Source organism: Myotis davidii, unplaced genomic scaffold (assembly GCF_000327345.1).
Source record: "Myotis davidii unplaced genomic scaffold, ASM32734v1 scaffold616, whole genome shotgun sequence".
Lineage (NCBI taxonomy): Eukaryota > Metazoa > Chordata > Mammalia > Chiroptera > Vespertilionidae > Myotis > Myotis davidii.
This window is the reverse complement of record NW_006291965.1, coordinates 4,099,773-4,109,563: the sequence shown is the minus strand read 5'-3', so window position 1 is coordinate 4,109,563 and position 9,791 is coordinate 4,099,773.

Here is a 9,791-nt window from a genome sequence, read left to right as displayed (position 1 = left end):
GTATGAGCCCATGGTATTTACTGAAAGGTCGATTTACACTGAGGTGGCCCTTCTGAAACCAATGATCATTATAGAGTTTTCCAGATGAAAGATTAAAAAATAGAATACTCTTGCATGATTTAACATGATCAGTTTCTCTCTGAATTAGATCTAAAATTTACCAAAGCACATGTAAGTGTTTTTACTCTCTTTGGGATCTATGAAGTTGGTTTACTAAAGAAACAAATTATGAATTTATCATAGTTTAAAGTATACATAGGGCTGTCCCTTCTATGTTCACATGAGCATTTTGGAAGAAAAATAATTTTTTAAATGTTTTTATTATAAAATTGAATAACATTATAGAAAATAGTAAAACATTTGAAAGAAGGGGGGAAATTACCCCACCCCCAATAGTCTTTTAGAAAGTCCTGGCAATTGGATATATAGCCTTCCTTTTCTTTTTTTAAAAAATTTTTAAAATATATTTTATTGATTTTTTACAGAGAGGAAGGGAGAGGGATAGAGAGTTAGAAACATCCATGAGAGAGAAACATCGATCAGCTGCCTCCTGCACACCTCCTACTGGGGATGTGCCTACAACCAAGGTACATGCCCTTGACCAGAATCGAACCTGGGACCCTTCAGTCTGCAGGCCGATGCTCCATCCACTGAGCCAAACCAGTTAGGGCGCCTTCCTTTTCTTATGCATATTTTCATTCATTCATAGAACAGATATCACCTGACCAATGTCTATTCTGGGGTCTGGGGGTCTAATAGCAAACAACAAACAAAGCTCCTGACATCACCGAGTGCACAAGAAAAACAATAAATGAGTAAGCGAAACACGGAAAAGTTCAGTCCTTCACCAGCACTAGGGAGAAGGCCGAACAGGTGATAAGGAGACATGAGGTCTCTTCTTTAGATCAGGTGCTCAGGGAAAGACTTGAGTTGTCAGGAAGGAGTTCGCATGTGAGGAGAGGAAAAAGAGCATTCCAGGCAGCGAAACACACATGTGCAAAGGCCGTGCAGACAAGCTGGCTGTGTGAGGACCCAGGAGAGGTGCTGGGTGGCTGAAGCACAGTGTGGACAAGGCGAGAGAGAGAGAGGAGATGTGGTCCGAGAGCCAGGCAGGGGGCTGATCATGCAGGCCTGGGCCAGAGTGTGGGACTGTATTGTGTTAATCATTGTGTATACATTTGTTAGAACACACTTGTCATCCTGATTTTCCCCTGTGTTGCTATTAATATATTTTTCCTCATGTCATGACATAGACTCCAAAACCTTCACTTAAAATTAATACAGCTCGGCTGGGGTGGCTGAGTGGCTGAGCATCGACCTATGAACAGGTGCTCATGGTTAAGTCCCGGTCAGAGCACATGCCTGGGGTGTGGGCACGATCACCAGTGGGGGGTGTGCAGGAAGCAGCCAAGCAATGATTCTCTCTCATCATTGACTTTTCTCTCTCTCTCTCCCTCTCCCTTCCTCTCTGAAATCAATAAAAATATAGTTCTAAAACATCAATACATAAAATTCCATCAGGTAGATATTTAATCATTTATTTAACTATTTTTCCTTTGGTAGGCATATCCTCTTAACAAATATCCCTGGGTGACCATATGTCCTTATTGCAAAATTATCTCCTTTTAGGCAAATTGTTTGATTGCTATCGGTTTTAGTTGTTATTGATTTGAGTTAGTTAAGGTAGATCTTTTTGCTTTTCTTAAGGAAGTTCACTTGCAGACAGTATGTAGTTCAGGATCAGGCTTGGTTACAGCAAAGATTGCCAGCAAACCGCCAGAAGGTGAGTGAAGGCCTGGGACAGATCCTTCCCTCACAGCTCTCAGAAGGGACCAACCCCACCACTGTGTGTCCTTTCTTGTCCGTGGATTTCCAGCCTCCAGAACTGTTGAGACAATACATTTCTGTTGTTTAAGCTGCCCACTTGGTGGTACTTTGTGTGCAACTCGGCAAACTAATACAATACCCTTGCCTGCTGGTTACCTACTGAATTAGGGATCTAAGAACAATGCGATTGTCCCTTTGGTAAATATATAAAAACCCTCAGCAAGCCCATAACTACATGATATTTATAGAAAACCAATTTGTGGCTGTGGACCAGAGTGCCACAAATTGCCAAACTAGTAATTGCAAAGGTTTCCTAAAATCCAACTATGATAGCCTGTGGGGTTTCTGGAGACCTTGAATTGTCTGGCCTGACCCCAGCAGGGTGTGTTAGAGACAAATCGTACCACCTCATATAATGCTGTTGGAAGAAGCTAGGGTCTGAATTTAAGCATCCTGGTTAATTCTTAGTATTTTCATAGGTATTTCATGTTCTAATTTCTATGTGGTACACTACATGATAATGATTTTAAATATTGTTCCTTTTCTTTCTTAAAAGCTATTCTCTTGTATTATGGGAAAAATCATATTCCTGATCAATTTATTTATTTGTTTGATTGGTTAGGCTAATATGCTTGCATACAAGTCCTTTGGTTGATCCCCCCCAACCCCCTCCCCCACCCCCCGATCAATTTAAAATGCTTCCCTCCTAGTTGTCCTTTCTTAGGTGTCCCCAGCCCATCAGTGGGTAGTGATGTCATGAGGGGAAATGGGAGGTGGGCAGCAAGAGGAACAACCATCTCCCTCTGGTGCCCTCCTAGCGGATGGAGGAGAGCACAGCTTAGAGCAGCAGATACCACCACCCTTCCTTTCCCAAAGGCACTCTAAGGAGGTAACCCTGAGGGAGGACTGACACTGGCTTATACTACAAAATCTCTTTCGGAGGACTCCACACACGGAAGTTCAAAGCCTCAGCACAAAACCAAGTACAGTGTAACCTTCCAGAGCCTTTGTCCTGTTGAAGACTATTTACCCGAGCTGGCAGGTAAAATTACGTCCTGGAGGTGAAAACACGGAGGGCAGCAAATGAAGGAACCAGCGCCCTGCGCACATTGGATTGTCGTTCAGGCAGGAAAACCACTGCCTGTTGGGGCAGTTGAGGCCAAGGACGCCGCCGCCGGGGCCAGGAAGGAAGGGTTTTCCTGCATTTCCCGCATCCACCTCCACCTTCTGTTCCCGCAACTGTGCAGGAAGAGTGCGTTCGCCTTGAGCTGGCAGCTGAGGCCCCCCGGGCCCATTTCCGCGCCTTTGTTTTCCTCCTTTGGTTCTGAAAATGATTCTGGTTATCAGACCGCCTCAGGTGTTGGCCTGTGGAATGCCTTTGCTTTTCAGAGAGCAAGGAAATTACCAAGAATTACAAAAAGGCGCGTCAGGACCACGGCGTTTAGGAAACAACCACATTAGTCTGCCAAGAGTGGCCTTTGGAGGGAAAATAATTGAGTCAGTGACTGAGCACTGTGCCGCTTTGCATGACTCATTAAACTGCTATTTTCAGCACTTCTGCCTCATACTGTAAGGAGGACAGACTCCTAAAGCAATCTAGACACTGGAATTCTTTTATATCTGAAAAGCCTTGTGGTACAAGTGCCTGCAGAGGTGAGCACAAGCATCAGTTGAAATACAAGACAACCATAATGGAGCTAAATTTGATAAGCCACTCAAGCGTGGCCCAGGCAGCCCAGCCTCTTAAATCAGAATGCACAATTAATTGCTGCTCTTTTATTTATTATCTTTAATCCCTTATTGGATACAGTTGACTTGCTACTTCCTGGGATGAGGCCACAGCATAGGCGGGAATGAATAATTTTAAGATTATGAAGCAATTTTTTGGTTATAAACCTGGGCTCAGACCATGTAAATTCTAATCCTTTCCTCTTCCCAGCACAGAACCTCTGAACTTGAAAAGGGCATTGATTTTTCATTCCTTCTCCCCGTAGTGGGCAGAAAGTCAGGCATATGCAGGTCCTGAAGGTCACTGGTCTTTTTCTTGCCCTCAGTAAGGAATTGGCATCATTCCCACAATTCCTAGGGACTCCTCATCCATGCCTTGAAATCTCATTAAAGGCCTATATTACATTAAAACTAGTAAAACGCTGTGTGAACTAGCCCTTTCTAGAGGCCTCTTCCATGCTGCCTCCGACTTGTTCTATCCGTTTGATCAGAATCTGTACCTCTCAGGAGATAAGGAGCTTTTGGAGAGAGCATTGGCCCTAATGTTGGGAGAAAAGGAGTAGCATAGTTTGAAATATATATATACCCCAAGATGCCTTATTTTAAAAAACAAAACAAAAACCTATTCCTGATTATAAAAGTCATTGATCCTTATTGTAGAAAACCTCATAAAATGTAAAAATATAAAAATGTGCATAATCTTACAATCAGACATATCTAACCTTTTGTTGCGCTTGCATGTAACCGATGTGATGCTTTATGTAAAGTTGTTTTTCATTCTGTCTTTCTAATTAACGTGATGTTGTGAGCATTAATACATGGTGATTTTTCATAGCTATATGATATTCCATGATTTATTTAACCAGTTCCCCATCAACCTTTGTTGTTACAAATGCCGATAGCCAGCATTCACGAATCTTCCTGGGTCCTTTTCTAACTGGCTTATGTCAGTGAATTCATTCCATCTTCACAGAAGCCCAAAGAGGAGGCACAGGTAATAGTCCCAGGTTAGAGATGAGGGAACAGGCACAGAGAGGTAACATGTTCAAAGTCACACGCTAGCCAAGAGTGCACCCAGGATTCAAATTAAGAGTAAGAGCCTGGCCTCTTCATCTTTCTGCACAAATCTGATTCTTAGGTTACATTGCCTAGGAGCAGTGTCTCTGGGTTCAAGAGCATTTTTTCCCTTTTTTCTGGTGTGGCTCAGTGGTTGAGCATCAACTTATGAAGCAGGAAGACACAGTTGGATTCCCGGTCAGGGTACATACCCGGATTTTGGGCTTGATCCCTAGTAGGGGGCATGATCAATGATTCTCTCTCATCATTGATGTATCTATCTTTCTCTCCCTCTCCCTTCCTCTCTGAAATCAATAAAAAAATATATTAAAACAAAAACCAACAACAAACCAAGAACACTTGTGTTGCTGTAGCTGAATGGCTGTTTACATTTTCCTCCTATCGCTGAGCTGCCAGGGGAAGGAGGGAGGCTGCTCAGAGACCCGAAGTCCTTGAACTGTGGCAGCTTTAGGGATTTCTGAGAGCACATTCTGGGCCTGGCCTCCCTGTTCTTTGAGTTGCCTTGGATATGAGGTGAATTATCAGAGTCGCTCGTTGTGGGTTGTTTTTTACTTTTTTGTTTATTTTTTAACCACGGTCAGGGAGTCAATGGCAGGAGCCCTCCACCCTCTGGCTTCAGAGCACAGTGTGTGCGCTGGGACGCTGGCAGCAGGGAGGGCCAGATGGTAGCCTGAGCCGGGAAGCCTGGATACTCCCTTGGGTAGTTGTCTATCTGTATGTTTATTTGTTTTTGACAGAAAAGACTTTTAAATGTCTCAGTGGGAGATGGGTTAATTGAATTTTGGACTACTCATTCAATGGAATGGTATAAATGAGGTAATTTTGATATACCCTGACATGGAAAGATGCCCAAAGCATTCTTTTAAGTAGAAAAAAAGAAAGAAAGAAAGAAAGAAAAAAGAACAAGTTACAGAACTGTGCCCGTCATACAATCCCATTTTTACCATATGTAGAGCAGAAAGAGTTCTCTAGAAACTGGGATGAGGAGGGCTAAGGGTCTTCCGTTTTCTATCCTGTGCATGTTTATATTCCTTGGAATTTTCAGTGAACATATATTACTTTTAAAATTACAGCTGGCCCTTGAAAAACATGCGTTTGAATTGTACAGGTCCATTTATACGTGGATTTTTTTTATTTTATTTCATTTATTTTTACATGGATTTTTAAATATAAACACCTGTATTGTTTTTGATCCGGGGTTGGGAGTCTGCAGATGTGGCAGGATGACCGTATGCATAGTTCTGTGCTATTTTATAGAGGGGACTTGAGCGTCCACAGATTTTGATATCTTCGAGGGGTCCTGAAACTAATCCTCCATGGATACCAAGAGACAACTAAGTTTTGGGGAGTCAAAAGTTATAAGCAGCCCTGGCTGGTTTGACTCAGTGCTTAGAGCGTCGGTCCTTGGACCAAGGGGTCTTGGGTTCGATTCCCCATCAAGGGTGGGTACCTGAGTTGCAGGTTCAATCCCTGGTCCCGGGTGGGGGTGTGTTCGGGAGGCAACCAATTGATGTGTCTCTCTCACATTGATGTTTCTCTCCCTCTCCTCTCCCTTTCCTCCCTCCCTTTCACTCTCTCTTAAAAAAAAATCAATGGAAAAAATATCCTTGAGTGAGGATTAACAAACAAACAAACAAGTTATAAGCAAATTCTTGACCATGCAGTGAGTCAGGGACCCCAACCCCCACATTGCTCGAGAGCAAACTATAATATAAAACCAACAGAGACTTTATAGGAAGGTAGAACACTTGGAGTGTAAAATTTTAACAAACATATAAACTCAATTACAAATAGGGAAAATATAGAGAGAAGAACATGGAAGCTAAGGGAATCTAGTACAATTACTTCAACAGTACTAACTGAACCAGTATTTGGGGGAGGAATATATATATTTTTCCCCTTGTGTTTTCAAACATTTTAGTAATCTGATTGTATAATTACTGCACACGATTTACATACTTGAAGCGTAGATGCAAGAAAGCATGAAGTCATATTGTAAGTAAACCCAAGGCAACTCTGACAGGAAAGGAGCGAGGGTGGACCAGCAGCTAAAAGTGAAACCTGGGGTCCAGGTCACCTAGGTCCTCCCCCAGGCCTGCTGTGTGATCTTGGGCAAGTCACTTGGCCTCTCTGGGCTTCGGATTCCTTATCCAGCATGGAAGTGTTCAACCCTGACTGCACATCAGAATCACCTGCAGAGCTCTGAGAACACTGAGTCCCGGCCGCTCTGGGTGGGGCCTAGACAGGCTTCTAGGTGATAACAGTGCTCAAAGGTGAGGGCATTAACCAGCCTGGGCTCAGGGAGGGTCAGTTCACCCACCCTCTCTCTCAACCCAGGCCCTGAACCTTCTATGGTCATTGCAACAAGTGAATAAGTAGATGTTGATGTAGCTCTCAGAGAAGAAAAGTTTGAAAGACGCCATTGGGCCCAATCACCTCTTGGTTTTGAAAAGTGGTTGCTCTTTGCTCATAATAACCAGTTTCCGTGGGGCTTCTCACCCGGCATTTGGATGTAAAGAGTATGCATTTTTAAAGCTGTCCAAATGCCTATTTATGCAGCAGACCATAGCTCCTCTCTGGATAGGCTGCTATGCTTTATCAAGTAAATGATACACATTTACAAAACTGTCTGGAGCGGCATTTACCTGAGGGACTGTTATTATTGTGTTTGAGGTATTTTTTTTTTTGAGCCCTATGGTTCATTGGGTAAATAATATCTTTTAACCAATTTTTAAATAGACGTGGCTAGCAAGATGCCATTTTATCAATCTTATCCGCTCTCATACCTTTCAAAGAGGGCTCTTTTAGATTGTTTTTTTTATTTTAAATTTCACATTAAGATACTTTACCAAAAAACAAATAAAAGGATCAAATCTTGAAAAACTGAGTCAGAAGCATGCATCTGGCCCCTGAATCCCCCCGCTCCTTTGGTAGATAAAAAGACTCTTATAACTTTACCTTCCATGGGCTCCTTCAGTTTCAGTGCTAAATTCAAGACATTTTTGCCTTTGTGGGAATGTTGCAGGACAAGGGGGACTTATTTAGGTAGGATTGTGAAACGGAAGGACATCAGATAGGACAGGGATTGTGTCAGCATGAGTCATGTGACTCCTGTAAGAAATAAGGCCAGGGCCTCAGAAGTGACATGGAGATCCCCCAATAGAGAAGGGAAAGACTCAGGAGAGGACTACAAGAATATGTAGAGTATTGGTAGTTAAGACCAAGGACCTGGTATGGATCACGGTTCTTTGTTGCAGACAACAGAATCCACTTCAAGCGAGAATAAGGAAAACGGTTTTAACCAAAGGGTATTAATTGAGCGACAGTCTCCGGGAAGGCCACACAGGCTTGGCAGTTACCCATAGGAACAGTGGAGTCAAGGATAGCGCAGCCAGAAGAAATGAGGAATCAGAGCTTAAAAGAGTTGTTCTCGAAGTGTGTTCTCAGACCAGCAGGCTCAGCATCACCTGGGCACTTGGTAGAAATGCAGATTCCCAGGCCTCACCACAGACCCACGGATGAGCAACACTGAGGATGAAGCCCAGCGGTCTGTGCTTTGACAAGGCTTCCAGGTAAGGCTGACAGAGACTGAAATCTGAAAACCACTGGCTTAGTGTGAGTCCAGCAGAAGGAGCCTGTGGCTGCTGCTTCCCATTCTTAAGCACCTAGGAATTTAGGGACTGGATGCCCGAAATTCTGCCATGGCAGCCCCAGAAGAACCAGGTGCATCTGCCAATGCGTTTACAATTAGAGGCCACCCCTTGCACATGGCTGCTGCCTCACATTGCTCACTTCCGGCTCAGGGACTCCCCTAAGTCATCCTGCAGGTAGAACCAGAACCATATTACGTGCTAGCACCCTATTTGCAAAGGACATGAAGAAACATGATTTAGCATTCCAGTTCATACTACAGGAATAAGCTTGGAATGGATGTTGAGAGAGCCAACCTTTGTATCTGCCTTAACCTGATGTCCCCTGTGGATGCCCAATGACTCTACGTATTAGCCAGTCTTTTACAGCAGAGGCGGGTAGCAAATGAAAGCTCTTGAGGCTGGTTGCCCAGCCCTATCCCAACACAGGACAGACAACACCCCACAGTAACCCCAGCTCTGGGAACTTCACCCCAGACCCTGCCTGGAAATCAGACTTTGCCCAGGCTTCAGGGAGCCTTAACTTGCACATCATCTGGGCTCACTGTAACTGTTACACAACAATGACAAAGGTGACCTTTGGTTTAAAGAAGATAATTTCCTTCCTAGCCCCCATTATTTAGTTGCAAATTAAAGTAGGTATTCCTAAAGGTGCCATGGTAGAGTGTATTGCTTCCCAACACTGAACATTTAACAACATTCCATCCAACTATCTGTACCCACTTCCTTACAATCAGAGCAAGATCTTCATAAATAAAACTTTATACTTAACCCACACCTGTCCTATTAAATGACATTGCTGTGACAGTACTGAGTGTGAGGTATATCAGGGCTCTGAATGCCAACGGCCGTCTGTTTACTTGGTGAGATCTGCCCAACCCCAAGGTCTAGGCTGGCCAGGAGGATCACGATTCTCAGGCCTGCTTCAGCCTGACAAAGGCTTACCCGCTCCTGGTTCAGCTCTTAATTCAAACATCACCTCCTTAAAGAGGTTCTCCTTGAGCACCCCAAACTCATGTTGCCCTCCCAGAAGGCACTGCCCATCACGTCACCCCGAGTCATCACCTTCTCATCCTTCTCACTCTCTGATGAGCTCATTTAGTTTTTTTAATGTCTGCCTCCCACCAGAACATAAGCTCCCTGAGGATAGTGGCTGCCCCAGCAAACTACTAGAGGAGTCACTGTGGAGAGCACACTGTACCGGGTAGGCCTTATTCCCTACGATCAGCTAAATCCTCCTGCTTTCTTAGACATTTTAGCACAAATGAGTTTGGGAGAACAAGACTTCAGAGTTATGAAAAATGGTCTGATACCTTATCAGGTTATTAGGCATGAGAGCAGATTAAGGAGGACAATTGAAAATGCATCGATCACTCTTGGACTCAGAAAATTATTTCAGCAGCAGCTGTAGCCCCACCAGCTGCGTTCGCTGTGACTCACAGGCATGAGAGCAGCACTGTGCAGTGAGGCTCCTGCACGGCACACGTGCTCATCAGCAGAGACCCAGTG